Below are 25022 nucleotides of genomic sequence, written 5' to 3'. Positions count from 1 at the left end.
CAATACAATTGTAATGCTGGACTTCAACAGAATCAATGGATGGAAAAACGAAACAAAAATATCAACACAGAGACGACAGAGCTAATCTGCATTATGGACTAAATGGACCTACTTGATATCCACAGAACATTTCATTCGCAGTTGCAGAATACACACTCACACTCTTTCCAACAGAGCATGGAACTTTCTCTAGGATAGACCATATGCCAGCCCATAAAGCAAGCCTCAACAAATTCAAGAAAATTGAAGTCATACCATGATCTTTTGTGACCACAATGGAATGAAGCTGGAAATTAGCAATATAACAAACTCCAGAAAATATGCAAACACATGGAGACTGAGCAACATGCGCCTGAACGAACAGTGGGTCATAGAGGAAATCCAAAGGTAAATAAAAAATTCCTAGAAGTGAATGAAGATGACAGCACAACAAGTAAATATTTAAGGAATACAGGAAAAGCAGTGTGAAAAGAAATGTTTATAGCAATTAGTGCCTGCATCAAGAAATCAGAAAGCATCAAACAAATGATCCAACAATGCATCTCAAAGACCTAGACAAATGAGAACAAACCAAACCCAAAGCTAGGAGGAGGAAAGAAACAATTAAAATTAGAGAAGAAATAAACAAAATGGAAACAAAAAAATACAAATGATCAGTGAAATGAAGAGCTGGTTTTTTGAAAAAGAAACAAAACTGATACAGCATTGACCCAACTAATGAAGAAAAAGGGAGAAGACCCCAGCTAACAAGATCAGAGATGAAAATGAGATGTTACAATGGACACACAGAAACTAAAATAATCAGTAACCACTGTGAATAGCCATACGCCAGCAAATGGGATGCTCTAGATGAAAGGACAGATTTCTAGATACATGCAATCTACCAAAATTGAGTCATGAAGACATAGAGTAATAGACCAATAACCAAGATGGAGATTGATCATTAATAAAAACCTTCCCAACAAAGAAAAGCCCAGGACTGGATGGCTTCATTGCTGAATTCAACCAACTTTTAAAGAAGAATTAATTCCAATTCTTCTAAAACTATTCAAAACAATTGAAAAGGTGGTAATCCTCCCAAACTCCCTCTATGACGTCATCCTTACATTAATTCCAAAACCAAAAAAAAGATACAACAAAGAAATAAAACTGTAGCATAATATCCTTGTTGAACACAGAAGCAAAAATCTTCAACAAAATGCTAATCGAATCCAACAACACATCAGAAAGATCATTCACATGGACCAAGTAGGGATTTATCCTGATATGTAGGAAAGGTTCAGCATAAGCAAATCATTAAAAGTGTTATGCCACATTAACAACTTGAAGAATAAAAACCATACGATTATCTCACTAGATACAGAGAAAGCATTTGATAAAATACAACATTCCTTCAAGATAAAATAAAAAAACTCTGTATATAAGAAACATTTGAAATTTATTCAGCTTATGTAAATAAAAATTATCTAAGCAAATTGGGTATAGAAGGAACATTGCTCAACAAAATCAAGGCAATGTATGACAAGCCCACAGCCAGCAAATTGAATGGGGAAAAGTTAGAAGCATTTCCACTGATGTCCAGAGCCAGACAAGGATGCCCACTTTCACCATTGCTGTTCAATATATTTCTGAAAGTTTTAGCCAGAGCCACTAGGTAAGAAAAAGAAATCAAAGGGATACAGTTGGAAAGGAAGAAGTCAAGTTATCACTGGTTGCAGATGGTGTGATCCTATATACAGAGGAGACTAAGGGACTACTGGACCTCATAAAGAGCATTTTGCAAAGTTGCAGGGCATAACATTAACACCAAAAATCAATAGCTTTTGTATACACAAACAATGCCATGGCTGAGAAATAACTTGTAAAATCAGTACCATTCACATGGGAGACCAGGATAAGTACCTGGCTCCTGGCTTCGGATCAGTGCAGCTCTGGCAGTAGCGGCCATTTGGGGGGTGAACCAATGGAAGGAAGACCTTTCTCTCTGTCTCTCCCTCTCACTGTCTAACTCTACCTGTCAAATAAATAAAATAAAAAATCTTTAAAAAAAAGAAAGAAAAACAGATGGCCAACAGACACACGCAAAATTGCTCAGGGTCCCTAGCATCAGGGAAATGCAAATAACAACCACAATGAGGTTTTACCCCATCCAAAAATCAAAAAATAATCAATGCTGGCAAGGATGTAGGGAGAAAGACGCCTAACACACTGTTGATGGGCATGCAAACTAGCACCACCTTTACAGGAGACAGTATGGAGATGCCTCAGAAATCTGAAAATAGATCTGCCATATGACCCAGCCAATCCACCACTGGGAATTTTCCAAAACAAAACAAAATCAGCATATGAAAGGGTTATTTTTATCCCCATGTTTATTGCAGCTCAACTCACAATAGTTAAGATATAGAATGAACCCAGATGTCCATCAACTGATGACCATATAAAGATAATGTGATATATATACAGTACGGAATACTACTCAACCATAAAAAAGAATTCAATCCTGTTTTTTGCAACAAAATGGATGCAACTGGAATCCATTATGCTTAGTGAAATAAGCTAGTCCCAGAAAAGCAAATATATATTTTTTCTGCTATGTGGTATTTAACATAGAATACGGAAGTGCACAGGCATGAAAGGAGCATCTTCTGATTTGACTGTCATTTTTAGCTCTTGTCTATGCTCATGTGGAAATGCGGTCTTTCTGTTTTCACTTGTTGGATATGATGGTTAGTGGTGCATGAAGCCTGTGATTATAGGGTGGTTTGAAATTATGTTTTTGCAAAAATTAAACAAAAAGAAAGAAAACAAGGGAGGGGATCGAGGGAGGGAGATATGGAGGAAGGAAATGTGGGTGTGTTTTTAGAATTGCACCTATGAAATACATGAAATTTGTTCTCTTTATAGTAATAAAAATTTTAAAGCAGAAATACGTATTACAGACCCGAGGGCAACTGTGGTAAAATTGTGTAAAGATGTGTGAATGATAAACCACCGTGGAGATCAACCACAAGAACATAGAAGGTTCCGAAGCAAAACCGGAGGACAGAAACTGTATCCAGGGGGACAGAGGGCGTGGGGTGGCCCCTTCCTCCGCGTCCAGCTCCAGCCTGGTGTCGTCTACAAGGCAAATGCAGGAGAAATGGAGGAGAAAGATGGCAGATCAGCTGGGGCTGCGGAGCCCGAGAACAGCGCAGCGGTGGGTTCCCTGGGCGGCTTCTGCTGCACCCACGTGGGAGAGCTGGACACAGTCCTGGGGTACCGGCTCCAGCCTGGCCCAGCCCCAGCTGTCGCTGCTATTTGGGGAGTGAACCAGTGGACACATGATCTGTCTTTCTCCCTGTGTCTGTCTGTCTCTCTCACCCTCTCTGTCACTCTTTCAAATAAATAAAACTCTTTTAAAAGGCTTTTAAAAAGGAGCATTGTTTCTGCTATGGTGTTGTGCTATTTGACTTTTTAACTTCGTGTGTATGCTGTTTCAATGCTTAAAAACTTTCTTGGGGCCGGTGCTGTGGCATAGCGGGTAAAGCCACTGCCTACAGTGCCAGCATCTCATATGGGCGCCAGTTCAGTCCTGGCTGCTCCACTTCCCATCCAGCTCTCTGCTATGGCCTGGGAAAGCAGTAGAAGATGGCCCAAGTCCTTGGGCCCCTACACCCATGTGGGAGACCCAGAAGAAGCTCCTGGTTCCTGGCTTCAGATCGGTGCAGCTCCGGCTGTTGCAGCCAACTGGGGAGTGAACCAGCAGATGGAAGACCTCTCCCTTTCTCTCTCTCTCTCTCTCTGCCTTTCCTTCTCACTCTGTGTAACTTTGACTTTCAAATAAATAAATAAACCTTTAAAAAAAACTTTCTAAAGTGAAGAACAAGATGCATGCCTTGTTTTGACAGAGAAATATCATGAATATTAATTATCTCTAGGTACATCCGTGAAGGACTGGAGCATATTAGCATGACAGAATAGATAGGGAGAAAAGATAAAGAAATCCTGGATTGGGAGAAAGGAGATTTGCTCAACCCCAGTCTATGCTGTCAGCTATTCAAACACGGTATCAATGGTAGTAGCGGAGCAGAGAACCAACTGGAAGAGACAGGAAGGTCAATGGAATAGGATGAGAGCTAAGAAACAGAAATAGGATACGAGAACCTCATTTATCATAAAATCCTCATTTCAAAGAGCAGAGAAAAAGAATTGAGTAAACATTCTTGGGACTTTTGTAAAATAAAAGGGGGGTATTTGGCTCACTCTCAATATCAACATTAATTCCAGATGGAGTTTTAAAAACAAAATAAAATCATAAGATTATGAGAGTAACTTTGAATGAAACCTTTCATAATATTGAGGTCAAGTGATTTCAAAGCCAACAAGCATAAAGTAAAAGAGCTGGATTCAAAGATATAAACTTATTATATAGTAAAAAAAATAAAGAATTAAAAGAAAGCTCCACTCAATCGTTTTAAATCACCAGAATAAACTAAGGAAAAGTCATTGCCACCTACAATAAATAAATGGTGAGTTTCCTTAATATACATACTTTTCAAAATATTTCTTTCTTTATTTGGAAAGGTGGAGAGAACGAGAGGAGTGAGTGAGAGAGAGATCTTCCATCTGCTGGCTCCCTCCCCAGTGCCTGCAGCAGCCCAGGCCAAGGAGCCCAGAACTCAATCAGGGCGCAGAACTGACAGCAGGGCCCAAGTGCCCGCACCAGGGTCCCGATGCCTCCCAGGGCGGGCCTGAGCAGGAAGCTGGAGTCAGGGGTGGCGCCAGGACGCGGGCGCAGGCACTCCGCTGTGAGAGGCAGGCATTCCAAGCAGTGGAGCCACGCGCTTGACCCCCAAGACGTCAGGAAGGCAGAACTGATCACCCCAACGTGGAGAAAACAGGCCAACAGCCGAGCTAACACCGTGCAGAACACACACGTGAGAGTCCCAGCCTCACACCATCATTGAAGAGTAAAGCAAAACAAGCAAGACAGGTTCACGTGGCATCCGGGGACCAACATTTACAAGATGAGCAAGAGATCTTAAGCCTTTACGTGAAATAATTCCTTTAAATTTCTACTGGATTAAATTTCTCACCTGGACAGTCATACACATCTTTCCCTCTGTGATTTCTTCCTTTGTTTTACAAAGTCTTTTTCCATTCTGAATCTAACATTTGCTTAGAATTCCCCTTGTTTCTTAGGAGTTTCACTTTTTTCTATACATGTCGCTGTTTAATCCATTTTCAGTTACTCTAGTGTTTGATATAATGGGATTAATTCATTAATTCATTTTCAGTAGCCCTTCAGTGGCCCCACACTTACACAATCCTTCCTTCCCAAACGCATCACGAGGCCGGCTCTGCCTTCCACTGTGGACAAGTCTGAGTGTTGGCCAGTCTTCCCCGACACTCACACCTGCCTCGAATTTTGCCCACCAAGGCTTCGTTGCCACAGTGGAAGAAAACCAAGACCAGGCGAGGTGTGTGCTCTTCCTGGGTCACACAGCTGCCAGGGGGTACGGCCGGGCAGGGGCCTCAATGTGCCCCAACACAGCGACTCCCTAAGCAGCACTCCCTTCACCCGGCTTCCTGCAGGTGTGAGTGAAGACTCTACCCTTTTCCACCTGACCCACCCGACCTCTCCTGGGAAGGGGCGGTGCCACCCACGGCACGGGGATGCTGGACTCGGAGCGCCTGGGTCCAAAGCCCAGCGCGGCCACTCCTGGGCCAGGTGACCCTTCCCTGCCTCCCGTTCTCACCTAGCAGACGGGGATGACGAGAGTGCCTCCCTCCCTGGGCTCTTACAGAGAAGTGCTGGCTCATCCCACCTAAAGTCAGTGCGGCAGCTACGGGGGATCACGTGATCAGTCTTCCTTGGGTGCTCAGTGCAGGGTTGGGGTCTAGTCAAACTTCTGTGGCTTCTTAAACAGACACAATGTTTTCTCTTTAGTGTTGAAGTCAGCATCTTGAGGGGCCCACCCTGTTCTCCCAACAAAACAACCCTACCGATCGCCAGCGGCTCCCTCTGTGCCTGGCAAAGCTGCCGAGCACAGGGCGGCCCATCCAGTGTGGGACGCAGGTGGCCGGCTGGAGGGGGGACAGCAACCACAGATGGCCCCGCGCTTCCTGTTTATAATGTGCTTGGGGAGATGCCATCCTGCTCATGGAGAAAATGACTTTTTATCTTATCGGATGAGGAGAAAGCGTGGACCGCAGAGGCCGAATATTACAGCATTTTTGTCTGATGAAAAACCGATTGGCTTCTCCAAGTATTGATTAAACATTCCGCAGCAGTCATTCCCTAGGCAGTAGAAACTTGGCATGAAATAGCCTCACAGGCCAAGTTCATTCACGGTCAGGCTGACTTTGCTCAGTCGTCATCTCCCCGTATCACGGCACCGTAGGCTGAAACGCTCGGAAGCCTCCTTGGGCACCCGGGCTTTGGTTAATGAACAACTTCCGGGGAGAGAGCTCCTGGAGCTCGGCTTTCCAGCTCCTTCCTCAGTTTCCCGGAACCCAGATGAAGTCAGGGCACGCCCACGTCTGTAATTCTGTGCCCAGGTGTGTGCTGACCGGGTGGGGTGTCAGCTCATCCGGCAGAAATCACAGCAGTCCGGGGCTTGTACACCTGCCGCTGTCCCCAGCACACGCCCTCAAAGACTTCCTGAAGCCCAGATACCCAGCCACACGCGTCCCTTGCCTGTGGGGAGCAACTCGGACTAGACTAGACTAAGTTACTGGAATTAAGACTTATTCTATGCATCTGCTCTCCCACAATATGGCGCTGGGAGAGGAGCAAACAGCTTCTACACAGCTGCCTCCAGTTCAACCAATAAACAGCAGGACCTGCTCCTGATTGGAGGAGAGCAGCGTACTCGGCGTGTGGGTAGCAGAGTTGGGATTGGTGGAAGAGGACTATAAAGGAGGAGAGAGACAACATGCACCAGGAACATCTATCCGAATAACACCTGAGCAGCCCCCGAGAGAGCCCGCCGGCGGTGTGCCGCTCCCCCGCGGAAGTGGGGAATGTGGCAGGGGGAACCACCCTTCCACGGAGGTGGAAGGGACAGTAGCCAACCCGGGAAGAACCAGCAGCAAACCCGGGGAGGGCCGAGCAGAGAAAAGAACAGCGCAGGGTCCTGTGTCGTTCCTCCGCGAAGAGGGGGAGCGACATAATGGTGCCGTAACTCGGATAGGAAGCCTAGGCAGGGTTTAGTGTCGTTCCTCCACGAAGAGGGGGAGCGACACCTTGCCTTTCCCTTGCCTGCTGCCTAGCGTTTCCCTCTGACCCTCCTAGGATCCCTCGCGTGTAGAGAGACCTGCTGGAGGACTTGTCTGCTCCCAGTCCTCCCGTTTCTCTGCCTCCACAGTCTTTCCAAGCAGGCCCAACTGTGCAGAATACATAAACAGCAGTCGCGTTCTCTGATGGGGCACAGCACTCTAGCCGGCCAAGATGGAGAGGAAGCGCTCCACCCGACGGTGAACGTGTTGGGTTGACTGCAAGTCCGCTTGCACGTCCTGCCACGGATGCACACACACACAGGTGCTTCTCCAGGCTGTCTGAAGTGGCGAGGGGTCAACAGGGACTATTCCAGGCATCGGTCTCTGGACAAAGCTCCAAGATCCAACTCTCTGCTGCTGCCAGGGCCTCCGCTGGCCAGGGCTGGAGCCCCCCAGGCAGAACGTGCGTCCTGGGCCAGGGCGCCGGGCAGCACGGCCGGCTTGCTGGTCTCCCAAGTGTGCGTTTGCTCCTGCACACACAGCCCCTTTCTGGGGCTCCGCCCGGATCTCTGTGCCCCGGCTGCTGGAAGAAGTGACTGCTGAGAGCTCACAGTTGCCCTTTGCCAGAGAGGTGCCGAGGGGACAGTGACAGCTTCCTGGCCCAGAGGAGCCCATTCACACGTGGAGGCCACTCCTGACCCCTTGCCCCACAGTGGGGCCACCTCCAAGATGCAACTCACGTGCTGCTCCAGCCACAGCCCCCCTTCCCCCGCGTCCCTCACCCCCCTCTGCTCAAGTTCCCTGCAATACCTCATCTGACAAGACCCCGCCTCAGGCTCCGCTTACAAACATCTCTCAGCTTTCCACAGGTCATGAGCCCACCAAGGTTCCCACTGAAGCATCAAACACTCCAAAGATTGAGAAGGAAAGGGAGCAGGCTCCACCATACGAGCCCTGGACCAGCCAAACCTCCCGAGTGTCTGCCCCACGGTGAATCGTTGTAGACGTAGTTAGACTTGCAGAATAGAAGGAGGAGACACCCTGTAAGTTAGCGCTTGTCCATTCAGATGCTAATACTACAGTGAGAGTACCATTAGGGAATCAGGTAAAATGAAGAATTTAAAGTAAGTTCTACGTCTCGATGTCCCGGACAACAGAGACTCGGGTCTCTAGGTTTCCATGAGAGTTCATGGCCATTGTGTAAAGCTCCAATTTGTGCTTGAAAGTTTGAATTTTGGCTGGTGCCATGGCTCATTAGGCTAATCCTCCACCTGCAGCACTGGCACCCTGGGTTCTAATCCCAGCTGGGGTGCCAGATTCTGTCCCAGTTGCCCCTCTTCCAGGCCAGCTCTCTACTGTGGCCAGGTAGTGCAGTGGAGGACGGCCCAAGTCCTTGGGCACTGCACCCCATGGGAGACCAGGAGGAAGCACCTGGCTCCTGGCTTCGGATCAGCGCAGCGCACCCGCCGTGGAGGCCATTTAGGGGGTGAACCAACGGAAGGAAGACCTTTCTCTCTGTCTCTGTCTCTCTCTCTCTCTCTGTCTAATTCTGCCTCAAAAAAAAAAAAAAAAAAAGAAAAAGAAAAGAAAGTTTGAATTTTATCACTGAACTTAGATCCCGCCGATGTCTCCCTGCGTGTGATCAGCATTGTGAATGACCAGATCTCCTTTGTCACTTATCCTTCAGGTGAAGCCGTGTTCCACGGAAACAGAGCAGCTCGGCTCCTGGCTCAGACGGGTGAGTGCCCTTCTCCAGGCGTGCTTCTGGGTGTGGGTGCGCTGAGATACCCTGTGCGTCCTCTCCATGGCACTCAGAGCGCTCAGCTGACAAGCACTCAAGAGTCAGGATTTCACACAAAGAATCATTCGTCCGTGGAGACAGTGGAGAGTGCGGGTCTCTGGTAGAGTCTGATGACGTCACCGCCCAGCTCCCCCCAAGGTGCTGGCTCTGCTGCTTTTGTGCCATGAGGGAAAAGGTGAACACAGTGCAGAAGGCGCAAATGTCCCAGTGGGTTTTTTGTTTTTAAGACTTATTTATTTGAAAGCCAGAGTTACACAGAGAGAGAAGGAAAGGCAGAGAGAGAGAGAGAGAGAGAGAGAGAGAGGTCTAACATCTGCTGGTTCACTCCCCAGTTGGCTGCAACAGCCAGAGATATGCTGAAGTGAAGTCAGGGACCAGGAGCTTCTTCCCGGTCTCCCACGTGGGTGCAGGGGCCCAAGCACTTGGGGCATCTTCTACTGCTTTCCCAGGCCACAGCAGAGAGCTGGATTGGAAGAGCAGCAGCCGGGATTCGAACCAGCGCCCCTATGGGATGGCGGCACTGCAGGCGGCAGCTTTACCAGCGACACCACAGCGCCAGCCCCCTTAGTGCGTTTTTAAAAGAAGCTTTCTACTTGACCTTTACCCTGCTTTATTCATAATTGACAAAAACCTGTGTATTTAAAGTCTGCAAGGCTGGCTGGAGGCCTGGAGAAGACGTGTTATTCCACATCTATGTGTTCCACCCCCAAGAAGGTGTCAGCTCAGCCCTAAGACTCAGAGTTCAAGACTCCTGCCTTCCATTGAGGTTTGAAAGCAGGAAACAATCTCACAGGAATAAATTAACGTAACGACTCCTGGACACACCTGAATATGGAACTGGAATAAAATGATATCCAAAAAAATAAAGTCTACAAGACAATAATCTGACCTCCACAATTAGGCCAGTGACTGCGTCCAGAACTCACGGTTACCACACGGGCGTACACGTGTGCTCTGGGACAGCACTCAAAGTCTGCTGTTTGCAAATGCAAGAATATACAAATCAATATATTTTTTTATTTTTTGACAGGCAGAGTGGACAGTGAGAGAGAGAGAGACAGAGAGAAAGGTCTTCCTTTTGCCGTTGGTTCACCCTCCAATGGCCACCACGGCCGGCGCACTGCGCTGATCCGATGGCAGGAGCCAGGTGCTTCTCCTGGTCTCCCATGGGGTGCAGGGCCCAAGCACTTGGGCCATCCTCCACTGCACTCCCGGGCCACAGCAGAGAGCTGGCCTGGAAGAGGGGCAACCGGGACAGAATCCGGCACCCTGACCGGGACTAGAACCCGGTGTGCCAGCGCTGCAAGGCGGAGGATTAGCCTAGTGAGCCACGGTGCCAGCCATAAATCAATATTTTTAACTATAGCTTGTACCAACATGCTGTAGAGATCACAGAGGGAGGGCTCACCATCCAGCACCCACTCCCCTCCCCTTGGCATCAGAGCGGTACAAGGGCTCACCACCCAGCACCCAGCCCCTCCCCTTGGCATCAGAGCGGTACAAGGGCTCACCACCCAGCACCCAGCCCCTCCCCTTGGCGTCAGAGCGGTTCGTTTGTCACGACCAGGGCTCCAATTCTGAGACGCTGCTCTTAAGCTCAGACCATCCCCGCTTTCCCTGACGCCCGTGTTCTGCTCCAGGATCCCATCCAGCTCACCCCATGACGTTTAGTCATCGTTCTGCTTGGGCTCCTCTTGGCTGTGCCTGGCTCCCCGATTTCCCTTAGTCATGTTGACCTTGACGGTTTAGAGCAGACCTGATGCGTATTTTGTGGACTGCCCTTAGCTGGGGTCCTCTGCTGTTCTTTCTTGATTATGGGCTTGGGGGCGTAACCCCACGAGGGAGAAGTCCCCTCCCATCACAGCCTGTGTGGGGCACGTGCAGCTCCCACGACTCCTTGTCTGATGTTGAGCTTGACCACCTGTCTGAGGCCACGTTTCTCGGGTCTCTCCCCTGCACGGTGGCTCTTCCCGCTCTCCACACTGTGCCCGTGCAAGGTCATCACGCATGCCGCGCTCCGTGGCAGCTGATGTCCCGCCTCCTGCAGGGTCGAGCAGTCACGTAAATTGTTTGTAAATGTTTGCACGGGAAATTTTCTTAGTGTTATTGTGAGGACAATTTTGACCTTGCAGAATCCTAAAAGAGAATTGGAGGAGGCCCTGGGGGTCTGCTGTCGCTGCTTTGAGAACCGCTGGTCCACACGACGGAGGCAGTGACGCCTGTGTCTGGACGGGAGCTATCCGAGGGTTTGGCTTGGTGCTTCCAGGATTCCTAGAGGCGACTGTTGAGGGCAAATCCAGCTGCTATGGCTTGAAAATTGCCCGTCTAAGGGTCAGACCCCTTGGATGCACATCTAATCCCCACCCCATCCCCGGGCAAGCAACCTAAGCCCAGCAATGTGGTTCCGTAAGGTAGGAAAATACAGAAGGAAGAATGGGAAAAGGAGATAGGAATATCAGTAGTGGCTGCCCATCTGCAGCCTTGGTGACTACACTAACCCTCTGGGTTTAAGTCTGTGGAGACTGGGTCTGGCATCTACGCCTAAGTGAACCATGTCTGGCGTTATACTAGATTGCCCCTCTTTCCAAAGATGTGAATGGATCTTGTTCTACACATCAATGAGATGGCTGACAGCTGATTATGATGCAGGGTGGTGCCACTTCCACCCCCTGCTCCAGGCACCGAGCGACCATCAGCTCTCCGTGGGCACCTGTGACTTCACCCAGGTACCACCGTCACCCAGCAGGACCTGACACATCAGCTCACACTCTCAGGACTGCCACCCCCGGCTTCTGACGATGCCAGAGCACAGGGTGCTACAGGAACCCAATTGTTGCCCACCTAGGCACAACCCAGATGTGCAAGAGAGCCATGCCCCACGGGGAAAGTCTCTGAACCCGGGGAAGTGGGAGCCAATGAATCAATACTTCTTACTGTCCTCCCCCACGAGGCTGGCTGTTGGTCACATCTTCGTGGCTTCTCAGATTTCGCGGCGTTAAGCACCCGGTCTCCCGGCGCGGAGGCCACCCCAGCAGCACGGCTGGCCCTGGCCCTCCCTTCGCCGCCGCAGTGCCTTCCCCTCCTGCAGGGCTGCTCCTAGTGGAGGTATTGGAGCACGAGTGCTGCTCTCGGGTGTGCTTTGAGCGGAACTCCGATGGAGCGCAGTGTCACGACTGCTGAATTCATTCCCCCCACAGGCATTTACTGAGCATCTCCTCTGCAGAGAGCATGGTGGCAGGCCTGCACACAACCGGGAAGAAAGACAACTAAACCCTCGTCAGGGCGAAGGCCACAAAAGCAGGAGCACCTGTGCTGTCAGGTGAAGATTCACATTGGGGGGAGGGTGCCTGGCGTGGACAGCTGCTTGGAAAGTGGTTTCCACCAGGTGTCCCATTTTATTTGTTTGAAAGTCAGAGTCCCACAAAGAGAGACAGAGAGAGGTCTTCCATCTGCTGGTTCACTCCCCAGATGGCCGCAACGGCCAGGGCTGGGCCAGGCAGAAGCGTCATCCAGGTCTCCCACATGGGTGTAGCAGGGGCCCAAACACTTGCCGCATCCTCCACTGCTTTCCCCAGGCCATAAGCAGGGAGCTGGGGTGGAAGCAGCCGGGACGTGAACCGGGACCCACATGGATGCTGGCAGCCTCACCTGCTACGCCACAGCGCTGGCCCATTTGTAGTATTTGTAGATCACTAACCAGAAACCTTTCCTACATCAGCGTCCTAAAACTAACCAGTCTTGAAAGCGAGGGTTAATATTCTGTCGCTTGCTCTGTCTGCTGGTCCTCCGTGGCTCACCTGTTGTCACCTCATCCATCCCCTTGCACTGAGAATTCCAAAACCCGGCTCTCAACTCCCTGCCCCTCCTGGGATTGCTCACGGAGGCGCTCACCCCCACCTGCCCTGGTGCTGGCGCATCCTCTGCCTGCTGCACACGGCACCCTCGCCGTCTCAGAATTCCTGCCCTCCTGATGCCTGGGCTGCGACGGGAAGAGAGACTGGAGCAGCCGCTGCTCCCAGGGATGGGAGCAGGCACCCGGGGGACCGCAGCTGGCTTCCCCAAACCTGCAGGGAGCGTCCTGCCAGATGTGGCTGGTTTCCACTGCCATTCTTTCCCATGGCAGTCGCCTTGCAAACATCTTAACTCCATTAACTTTATCCATTAGCTGAGTCATGCGTGACCCACGTGGGACGGTCAGAGCTGAGGCTTCAGCTCCGATTCTGCAGAAAAACAGCTTCTGTGCCCGAGGAAGATGCCAAAGGCCCGTCCCGGGCCAGGACAGCCGGCGCTGGGGACAAAGCAGAACCAGACTTCCTGTGAGTTTCCATCTGGGCAGGCTCTCAAGAGCTGAGTCCTCCAACTAGTAAATTTCAAACAGTTTCATAAGGAAACGGAGCATCTCAAACAAGGTTTACAAAGCAAATCTACAGAACGGGTAAAGGAGCAGCAAGTACGACTGAGTGCGGAGAAGCACAGAGACCCGAGCGTTCCTCCAACCCCACTTTCCATGCAACCCCCGGGCCTCATGGAATCGAACGGCCCCAGGACAGCTAAAGCCACCACCATCGTATGACAGCCACTGATGCAGAAACAGAGCTGGGTGTCCGGGAGTGGTTCTGGGCGTGGTTCTGGGTGTGGTTCTGGGCGTGGTTCTAGGTGTGGTTCCGGGCGTGGTTCCGGGCGTGGTTCTGGGCATGGTTCCAGGCGTGGTTCCAGGCATGGTTCTGGGCGTGGTTCTGGGCGTGGTTCCAGGCATGGTTCTGGGCGTGGTTCTGGGTAGGCACCCGGAGAAGGTACAGCACAGCTCACCGACCTCTGGCTCCGGCACGTGGCCAGGCAAGGAGCCTTCCTGCCAGTTTTCCCTCCAGACTCAGGACAGCCTGCGGCTTCCCGGAGGAGCAGGGGCAGAGGCCCCCTGCAACCTTGGATGATTTGGCTACGAGCAACAGAAGCAGATTCTGCCTACCTCTGCCCTCAAAGGAATTTAGAAGGGAACGGTGGACCTCCCAAAGATCTAGGTAGTAGGAGATGAACTTCGTGTCCACTCTCGGATGAATCAAGGCCCTCCAGGAAGGAGAGGCCCCCCAGGGAGACCTTCTCAGGTGGCCAAGCAGCTGTCCGCAACGGGGCACCCTGCTGATGGGGGCAGGGAGCTTACTGGACCTGTGAGTAGCAAGCGACAAAACTCGAGCTTGTGTCCCCGCAGTGGCGCCATCTCGGGGCTCGCACCTGGGGCAGGCGGCACAGACGGTTCTGCCCGAGACCCACGCAGCCTTCAGCTTTGACTTTGGCCATGTGCTTCTCCGTAGCCACTCAGGTTCCCGGTGCTGCCTCCGCCTGCCAGCCCCCTCTCGCAGGACCCCAGCCCCCATCCCCACCACTCTTTATCCACGCACTGTCTCAATGGGAAGATGATTCTCCTCTCCCTGTGTCACCACGCATTTCCTGTTTGACTCCAGGCTGTCATTTCTGGGCCTTTACAGGGTGGCCAGAGCCCAGAGCAGAGTGACGCTGGAGCGAGAGCCCGGACAGACCTTGGAGTGGGCTAGACTGCAAATCTCCGTGACGTGAATGCAGAGTGGGGGCCGAGATGTGGGTCTCTCCACTGCATCCTTGCCCCAGAGCTGTGGCCTGGGACGCTTGTGATGCCCACAGACTTCTTGTCCACCAAGTGCCAACACCACGCAAGCCACGCCAGAGTGCAGGAGGACCACTCCCTGCCACTCCCCGCGCTCTCCCTCCAGGTCCTTCTGAGCCAAGTCCCAAGACTCCGTCCACCTGCGGCCACTCAGTGGTCTCCATCCCAGTCAAGGTTACCCCCCCCCACACACACACACCCCTTGCATCTCTCAAGTTTCAATGCCATTGACACGTCTGATCTGAGAATTACTGATTGAGTCAGAAGACACTGTCATTGGTTAATGATCCAAATTAAAGGCCGACTCCTGGGAGACCGAGAAGGCCCAGCTGTGCCCCGGAGCTCCATGGAGCTGCTGTGGAAGGTGAGGGCTGGAAGCAAGATGCCAAAAAGACAGAGGGAGCTCAGCTTGGGAACATTCTGGAAAGCTAAGCCAAGGGCTCAGATGTTGTCCCCTTTCACTGCTGCAGGGAAAGATGGGAAATCAACAAATGGTTGTGGAATGGGCGAATGAGAGGCTTTGTAACAAAACTGTCGGTGATAATGAATAAGTGTGACAAGACAGGGAGGGGCGGATGCTCCGGCCAGACACACTGCTCCCGAAACGATGGTCAAACACCGTGAAAGACGAAGAGACCTGTCAGGGCAGGTGCAGGTGGAATTCTGGAGGAGGGGTGAGTCGGAGAGACTTGACCCGGTGCAGCTGAACAGTGATTGTGGAGAAGTGAGAGAAATGGAAGACTGCAGGGCCGTGAGGCTGAGGCTGGGGGCCCAGCAGCAGCCGCGGAGACACAGCGAGGGCTTAGTCTGGGAGATAACATCTGGATATTGGCCGTGGCTGTGGCAAGTAGGCTGCAGGTGCGTGCAGACAGGGACACGCAGACCCCAGCTGGAGTCCCCTTAGTGATGGAAATGGCAGGAATCGCAGTCACAGAGCGTGCGTGGACGTGAGCGAGCGTCTCCAGAGAGAGCGCGTCCAGCGTCTGGCCCCACCCAGGCACCTACACGCAGCCTGGCTGCCCCTTGCTGCTGTCATTTCTGGCCCTGTTGTGGGGGTGGCTCGTCAGCCTGTCCAGGGAAGAGTGTGTGACCTGATTCCTCCCCGCCCCGCTGCCCTGAGGGTGCAGTTCCACCCGTGGACTTGTGTGCGGATGCTTTATTTGAGACGTGGCTTCAGAGAGAGTGCGTGAGGGAACAGGCAGCTAAAGGGAGGAGAAACCCATGCAAAGTGCATCGCAAGTCACTGCCTGGGGACTGGGACTCAGTCCCCCAGCCCCCGGGAGCAGCGTGCAGGTGCCTCTTGGACTTGGCTTCCTGAGGACTAAAAAGGAAACACTGATCAACCCCCAGCCCACCCCGGGTGCCCCCCCTATGTTTCCAGACTGCTCCATACGTGTGGTAAGGAGGACCTGCTGCGGCTGCACCGCCAGCAGGGCCTCGGGACACAGAGGGAAAGACGCCGGCTCCTGGGGGAGGCCAGAGACGTCAACAGAACTTGAGTGGAAGACACACAGGGCTGCCCACCACCCCAGAACCAGAATCTAGATGAGGCCAAACAGCTATGCAGAAGGGGCGCCAGGGGCGTCTCGTGCACGCACTCCTCCGTTGTCTACACTCACGCCAACCTGCAGGGGCACGGCTGAGCCAGACTTCAGCAGACGTCACGCAGACGGTGGAAGACAGCACAGTCACCTCCCTGTAATGGGTCCAGAGGCCTCCCTGCCACTCATCACCTCCCTCTTGCCCCGTCCCTTCCCGATCCGCCCTCCCCACCTCTCGCCAACACCTCGGCTGCTCCAGGTTGCTCGCAGGTCAGATGACCCGGACCATGGCCCGGGAACGTCTGAGCACTTGGCCTTTGTCAGGCCATGATCGCTGCGATGGCCTCTCACTGACATCACCGGCTTGGCAGCGCTAAGAGGAGTCCCAGTGAACTCTGTGGGATCCCGCCCCGCCCCCGGGAGCAGCCCAGCTTCTGATGACAAACTCAATCACACCTCCTTATTAGCTCGCGGATGCTGCATGACAAGTCCAAGTGGACGCGCTGTGCTACAGGCTCTGAATCAGCGCTGAGTCCGGGGGATGTTCTGTTCCTGGGGATCGGCCCGGCTCCCCCAGGGAGGAGGAGGGGCACGGGTTCCTCAAGCGCGGTGCTCGGAGTCACCGTGCGAGCAGCCGAACCTCCTGGCTGACCGGGCGCTGCTGCACCGTCGTGAGTTTAATCCCTGTTTTCCATCCTGGGGCGCAACACCTCCAGCTAAAGGACATTGGGCTGTTTAGCAGGTGATTCCACCACTCAGCTGGGCCAGAAGCTTCCTGGTGACGTAATGAAGACCAGGTCAGCGCCGCGGCTCAGAGGATGGCCCAAGTGCTTGGGCCCTGCACCCGCATGGGAGACCAGGAGGAAGCACCTGGCTCCTGGCTTCGGATCAGTGCAGCCCACCGGCCGCAACGCGCTGGCCGTAGCGGCCACTTGGGGGTGAACCAACAGAAAAGGAAGACCTTTCTCTCTCTCTCTCTCTCTCTCTCTCTCTCTCTCACTGTCTAACTCTGCCTGTCCAAAGAAGAAGAAGAAGAAGAAGAGGAGGAGGAAGAGGAAGAGGAAGAGGAAGAAGAAGAGGAGGAGGAAGAGGAAGAGGAAGAGGAAGAAGAAGAGGAGGAGGAAGAGGAAGAGGAAGAGGAAGAGGAAGAAGAAGAAGAAGAAGAAGAGGAGGAGGAGGAAGACCACCAGTAGATCCATCAAATAGCTCCGGGGTCTGAAGCAGTGGTGTACAGAGCTGCATAAAAATGGCAGTAAAGTGAGCGTCTCGTAAGCTCTAGAAGGGCAGAGTTGCTGGAGGAATTGGTCCAGGAAAGAAAATTTGGGTTCCTGTGAGTTGGGGTGAGTCCCCCCTCATGAAGTAGAAGGGAGGTGATGAAACCAGCTGCCACAGGTGGCTGACTCTGCTCCCCCGGGATGCTGAGGGCTCGCACCTGAGCCCTGGGCTGATGTCTGGACAGTGGTGGAGGTGGTGGGTAAGCCTTGGTGACATTTGCCCACACCTTCGGGCCCTGCAAGGGCTCTAGCCCTGCCACGTGGCCATCACTCTGCATGGGAGGAGTGAGCCAGGCTGGCTGTGGGGTCTGCTGGTTGCTGAGTGCCTCGTCTGCAGTGGACTCTCTCACGTGTGCCGGTTTAGGACCAGAGACCCGCATGTTGTGTGGTCACTCCCATGTGTCCATCTGCACGGCGTTGTCCTCATCGCTTCAAACATTCCTGCCTTGTGATTTCCCGGTTACCAACCAAGCCTTCCTGTCTGCCCGGAGTCCTTGTAGGTCCTTACTGTGGGTCACTTCCGCTCCCACGTCCACTGGGACGATTTCTCCCTGCACTTATTCCTCATGGCCATCGTTTCCTCTTCACGCACCAGCGGGTTCGAGGAATCCCTCTTGAATCTATGGGTGCAGGTTAGCCGGCAGCCCCAGTGAACTCGAGGCTGCTGATGGGAGCCCCCGGGCTACTCACTCGTGCTTTCCTTTCCTTCTGCACCTGCCCAGGCCTGCCTCCACATGGGCCATTTCCGCCACCCGGTGGGTCGTTCCCTGTTTGCCTGATCTGACAACACCCACTTCCTAGTGGGTGGTGGACCTGCAGAGCCATGTGGCATCCCAAGGCCAGAGGCTCTGGCTCCACGGGAGCCCATGGCAGTCGGGCACGGTCTTTCAGATGGGGAATCCTGTGTGCGCCGGGCCCCCGCGCTCTGGATTGCAGCTCCCTCTTGGGCTTGCAAAAACCAGCTCACCACATCCTCATCCCCCACACTGCGGGCAGGCAGGGTCACACAGCCCGGAGGGTGGAGCAGCCCGCACTGCACTCCAGTCCTGGGCGTCTCTCCAAACCAGCAGCCTTGCAACACGGAGATCAAGGCAGAGTTCCCAAGTACAGGATCAGTGGCTTTCAAATTCCGAAGAGGACAGCACGGCTTTTTACAGCCTTCGTGGTGGTGGGAGGTGTGAGACACCACGACTGTCTCTGGGAGGACACCACAGCACGCTCCTCCCATATTGAAAATGTCACCAGGGAGCAGGCCCCCGACTCCCTGTGGAGTCCCCTGCCCCGGCTCGCACCGATGTGTCTCTGAAGGCATCCAGCCTGCTTGCCACTGTCTGCCCAAGTGGCGTTGACATCAGGCCACGGATGTAGGGGAGCAGGGCGCCACACTCTCGCTTGCCGAGATCAGAGTCCCTGCTGAGAGCAGGGGAGTGAACATGGCCCGCGAATGAGACAGCCGTCACAGCGATGGGTGCTTTCACAGCCTTGTGGAAGCCGCAGGGTGGACAGCACAGAGGGAAATTTTCTGGGTACAAATATTTCTATATTTAGCTACAATGTTTGAGGAACCAACACAAGAAGTAAGAAATGTACCTGTGGCCGGCGCCACGGCTCGCTAGGCTAATCCTCCGCATGCGGCACCAGCACACCGGGTTCTAGTCTCGGTCAGGGCGCCGGATTCTGTCCTGGTTGTCCCTCTTCCAGGCCAGCTCTCTGCTGTGGCCAGGGAGGGCAGTGGAGGATGGCCCAAGTACTTGGGCCCTGCACCCCGTGGGAGACCAGGAGAAGCACCTGGCTCCTGGCTTCGGATCAGCGCGGTGCGCTGGCCACGGTGGCCATTGGAGGGTGAACCAACGGTAAAGGAAGACCTTTCTCTCTGTCTCTCTCTCTCACTGTCCACTCTGCCTGTCAAAAAAAAATGTACCTAACTTTAATATCAATCAATCGATGGATCAATCATTCACCACACTGAAGGCAATGGAGAAGAAAGGACCTAAGTATCTTTGGTAAACTGTATTAAGATTAAAAGACAAAAAAACTGTACACAAATACTGTAGTCCAGTTAGTAAAGTTGTTTCTCATAGGAGAATGGCTTAGCAGTTCTGGAACTATTTTATGTCTATGCTAGAGAAAGATATAAATATTTTGAGAGCCAGGTTGCGGATAAATAAGTTACGGCGAAGGAAAGACGAGAGTTGGATTATCCCAGGCTGTTCTACTGGAACCAGCAGCATCAGTGTGAACTTGGGGGTTTTTAATGGATAAATACAAGCAGATGATAATGACAGAAAGATCCAAAGGTACAAATACAGCTACAGATACACAGACGAACAAACGAATGCAGCGATGTGTTTACGCACGGGTGCATGTGTGTGTACACTGTACATGTGTCCCTAACCTTGTCCACCAGGAGGAACCGAGAGCAACAACACCCCCAGAGCACACCTGCCACCCAGATCGTGGATTCTAAACGCTGTCCTCCAATAAAACGGACCAGGGTCCCACGGGAAGCAGCTGACGTCAGCCAGAGGCTAATTGAAGGACAGGACGTGAGGACTCGCTCAGAGAAGGTGAGGGTGCGTCACCAGCGCAGCAGCCAGCCTGAAAGAACCCAACAGCCAGAACTGGAAAAACTCACGCACATATTAAACACAGCGGCCATGACAACGATAGTCACACCCGGAAGTCTGTGCTGATACAAGTAATTAGAAAGCAAACTGGGCAGAAGGGCCAGCTCTTCCCTGCAGGATCCCAACAGGTCAACGCCGAGGGAATGAAGGAAACAGAGTCACCGTCAGAAGTGCAGTGATATCGGTCGCAGGCGGCATCTACTGTCGGCTGATGAAATTAGTGTTCAAGGGCTGAAAAGAAACAGAGGCCACTCGCGGGTCTGCAGTATCCCTGGACGCGCAGAGGCAGTGCCCTGCGTGAGGGCAGGTGTGGCCCAGGGCGTGCTGACTGCGGCGTGAGCTCCGCTGGGCGCCTGGGCGAGTCTGCCGCAGCCCCACACCAGCAGGAGAGTCCCGGCTTCTTTAGCTCGTGGCTTCTCCCGGAGATGCCAACTTCCAGGTGTTTGAGGGATCTGCATGAACAATGTGTTTGGTTTCGAGGTTGGCAGAGGCCCAAGGTGGGATCTCTGTCCTGCAAACCAGCAGCCCTATTCTGAGACTCTGTCGATTTCCTGACACAGTACCTTGCTTGGCTGGGAAACTGCTTAAATACGGTGGCCTGGATGGAGGACAGGGCAAGAGGCTGGCGGCGCATCACACCCATGAACTTGGCCTCTCATGCAGGGGCTAGAACGGGGTACCCTGGCTAGAACGGGGTACCCTGGCACAGGTGACCCTGCGCTGCTCACGTGGGCCGGATCGGCAAGGCTCAGCAGAACGCAAGCACAAGAGGCTGCACCAGCTGCTCCCGGTTCTCATCACCTCCGTGTGCCCAGGAGGTGGGAGGCCGTCTGCCTCCTGCCCTGCACCACACCACTCCCGGCGCCCAGCCACAGCCTACAGCCACGTGGCTGTAGTCTCGGGGTGCCAGGCCCCGTACCACGGAGACAGCAGAGGGGTGCGGGAGCCTGTGCCAGCCTCGCTTGTCGTCTCTGTGAGGAATGTCCCGCCTCAGGCTAATGAAGTCTCATGTCTCGTCACCTGCTGGAGCTCTCAGCACCCCTGGGAGGCTTCCCCTCTGTGAAGATGGTCACTCTGACGCCGGCTGTAATCGGGAATAAGCCACGGAGCGCTGCCTCCTCAAAACGCCAGAGGACGAGGCTCCAGTTTTCCTGAAAGGCCCCGTTTCTCCGGGGACAAGCAGCCTCCCAGGATGAGGTAGGGCGGCTGCTTCTCGCTTTCCAGAAGGAATGATGTGCTCGGGACCTGCACCTCTCAGCCCACTCACGCGCAGAGAGCCAGCAGTACTCTCTGGGAGACTTAAGAGAATTACTTCTTTTTGTGTCTGTGTGACAGATACAGCTGAAAAGTAGTTGCAGAGTCTAGTTATGGGCTTACAGGATTTTATCCAAGCTGGCAGTGCCGTCTCAATGAGTTTCCTACAGCAAGGGAAAGGCACCTGTTTGAAAGAAATTGGGCAGTGGGATAGGAGATGAGCCCCGGGGTGGACTTGGGCTAATCTGCGGACCAAGAACCCCCAAATGCCCTTGAGGTCCCCTTCCCAGAACCGCGAGGCCTTTCACAGGCATCTGACGGGATTGTCCTTCCCCGTGTAGGCGGCCACGCTGGTTTCCTACAGTAGTGACCGCAATGAGAGCCCCTCAGGACGCCTCCTCGCCACCTCTCACTTCCTCCAGCCCTGTCACTTGGACTCAGCACATCGCAGGGCCAGCTACAGTGTCCAGCTGAGTGAATCGGCAAATGCATCAAGAACATCGCAGTAACAACCTGCAGGATCCAAGGAGCGTGTGGCTGTGAAGGGCATCGGGTGGAAAGAGACGGAAGATGGCCGATCAGGCTGAACCTGACAACAGGAACACTTCCACAAGATGCAGAATTTAATGTGCTGGCTTTCACAGCTGGAGCGGCCTCATGACTTGGCTTTGTTTGTTGACTGAAACTTGGATTTGACGGTGACCTACATTCAGTGAAGTCGAGAGGTCAGAACTTCTACAGGAATCCAAATGCACAGGGAGTTGGACAGAGACTGGGTTTCACTGTGCATCACCCACCCGTCTTCTTCCTCACCACTGCTCTGCGTGGGCAGAAGCAGACTCTTCAAGGAACTGAGAACCAGTGTCTTCGAAAACATCTGTCGTAGCGTCATCCCCATAAGTGGGGACAAAGGCACAGCTCTTCCGCAGACAAGGGTCCTATGGCCTGATTGTGGGGTAGATGAAGAAATCCCAGCGCCACCGAGGCCCAGAAGCGGCCCTGGACTGCCAAGGCCAAGGATGGTTTCATTAACCTCACAGGCTGTGGGTCGGTGTGGTGGTGGGCTTCGCACTGCAGGGAATTACAGGGGCGCACCCCCAGGATGAAGCAGATGCTGGGTCCTGTGAGCAGCAACGTGGCCGCCCCACCTGCTGCGGGGTCACCTTGGCCTCTCACCGGGTTGAAAACCGGAAGCCCCTTAGTGGACGGGGGAGTTTCCCTGCCCCAGGGCTGGGCCCTGCACACTGCCACAGTCACACCTGTGAATTTTCTACCAGGTCTCCCCGCCACGTGGCCCAGTGTGACACACACAGCGGCTCTACAGGCGCAGCCTCAGGCTAGAGGTTGTAGCCTGTGCGGTAAGACAGTAAAGGAAGTCAAAGGCACCCAGCTGGAAAGGAATAAAACGCCCCCTGCCACAGGTGACCTCCCGCTCCATACGGAAAACCCCAAAGGATTCTGACGGTAGGAAAGGTGCCCCTTCGATGAGCAGGCATTGCCACATCCATACATAAAATGCTACTGAGTGGTCAAGAGAAACGACCCCGTTCTCCATGAAAAATCCAAACAGGGAGGGACCCTGAACGCCTGCATGTAAGTGCAACAGGCAGTCTGCAACGGCTGCCTCGTGTGGTTTCCAGGTAGACGGCTGCGTTAGTCAGGGCTTTCCAGAGAGCCCACAGACGGATGCAGAGTCTACGCACACAGACCGACTGTCCAGCTCCAGCTGTCAGGGCACAGGTGCTCCCTCTGGCTCCGCCCTTTTGTTCCGTCCACGGACGGAGGCCCCTTCACCGCAGGGAGGCATTGTGCACAACCCAGCCACTTCCAATATTTATCCAGTCACACCCTCAAAGACACACCAAAGTAATGTTTGCCCGACTGTCTGAACAGCCCATGGCCTAGTCAAGCGGACACACAGATCCACCACCACGAGCCCACCCATGCCAGCGTGGCAAACACAGCGCAATGGCGCTCTCAGAGGGATTCCTTGTGCAGGGCTGGAGGCACCCCAAGTTCCAGCAGCACCCCAAGATCCAGCAGCACCCCAAGATCCAGTAGCACCCCACGATTCAGCAGCACCCCAAGCGGGGCAGGCAGAGACTTTGCAAACAGCTGCCTCACAGGAGCTGTGCTCCTCGTCAAAAGGCTGTGGCCAAACAGAGAGACCCTACTAGGTGGGCGGGCCCTGCCGTCGAGGGGTCCTCAAACCGCTCATGGATTTCAGAAAAAGTAAGAACTGCAGTGAACGCACCTCTCAATTCCATTTTCCCATGAACTTTGTGAAGTGCCCTTGCGTGAGGCCTCAGATCTTACTCTCTCCTCACGTTTCAGTTTCTTACACGTGGGCCCTGCTGACCAGACCCCAGCAGGAGGCAGAGGGCGAGGGGGTCTGAGGATGTCAGCCCTGAAGGTCTGCTCTGGGTCACAACCCTGGGCAGAGGAGGGGAGGGGCCTGTGATTCGTCACCCTCCACAGCACAGGCAGCCAGGGGTTCCTGAGCTTCTAGAACATTCTCTCCCTCTAACACACACAGCTCCCTACCTACCTGAATTTCTGAATGTGACAAAGTCAGTGGAAATGGACAGAGAGGCGTCACGGCAACCAGCAAGGTGGCCGTCCGTGCCGGCCTGGCCGTGTGAAGCAGCCACTCCGCAGTCCTCTTCTTAGCAACAGAATAAGCCTTGTGCCTGTTAAATGTCTTAAAATGCACTCGGCAGTCAGGGATTTTTTTTTTTCCTTTTTTAAGCCAAAAGGCAGGGACACGTAGCCTGGGTGTGATGCTGACTCAGGGGCCAGGCCCCGTCCACTGAGGTAAACAGTTTGGACGAGAAGCAGCAGGGGTTACGCACAGCCTCCTGCACCCGGGGTTGTCTGTTTCCTTTCCACTTGGCGGGGAGGTGGAAGCAGGCAGGACGGCCAGCAGGGTTTGGAGGTCATTGTCCGTGGCCCCAACACCTCCTGGAAGGGAAGGCGGTCACGCTCGGAGGCCACCTCCCTCCACCACGGCACCTGGCATGCAGGAGACGCTTAACCAACACTTGCTGAATGACAGTTGGAAAGGGCTGTGACAGTTTATTGAAAATGGAGGAGTCGTGCAAGTTCTGAGTCTACGTATCTGTGGCTCATTTGATGGACAAGGGGCCCCAAGTCACCAGGTAACCCAGCTCCCGACAACGGCACCCTGCTGCCCCAGTCTCAGATCCACAGCTCCCTGGCCGACCTTCTCCAGTGCACCCATACCTAGCTCCTTGCTGCTCCAAGACCTGGCAAATCCATGTGCCCGCCGGCGCCACGGCTCATCAGGCTAATCCTCTGCCTGAGGCACCGGCACTCTGGGTTCTAGTCCCGGTTGGGGCGCTGGATTCTGTCCCGGTTGCCCCTCTTCCAGGCCAGCTCTCTGCTGTGGCCAGGGAGTGCAGTGGAGGATGGCCCGAGTGCTTGGGCCCTGCACCCCATGGGAGACCAGGAGAAGCACCTGGCTCCCGGCTTCGGATCAGTGCGATGCACCGGCCACAGCACGCCAGCCGCAGCGGTTCACTCCCAACAGAAAAGGAAGACCTTTCTCTCTGTCTCTCTCTCTCACTGTCTACTCTGCCTGTCCAAAAAAAAAAAAAAAATCCACACGCCCTGTGCCTGTGGGGGTGCCCAGCACACGCCCTGTGCCTGTGGGGTGCCCAGCAC

Source organism: Oryctolagus cuniculus, chromosome 3 (assembly GCF_051225735.1).
Source record: "Oryctolagus cuniculus isolate XC-2025 breed Fujian yellow rabbit chromosome 3, ASM5122573v1, whole genome shotgun sequence".
Taxonomy (NCBI): domain Eukaryota; kingdom Metazoa; phylum Chordata; class Mammalia; order Lagomorpha; family Leporidae; genus Oryctolagus; species Oryctolagus cuniculus.
The sequence above is the reverse complement of the archived record's forward strand: the minus strand, read 5'-3'. Positions refer to the sequence as shown.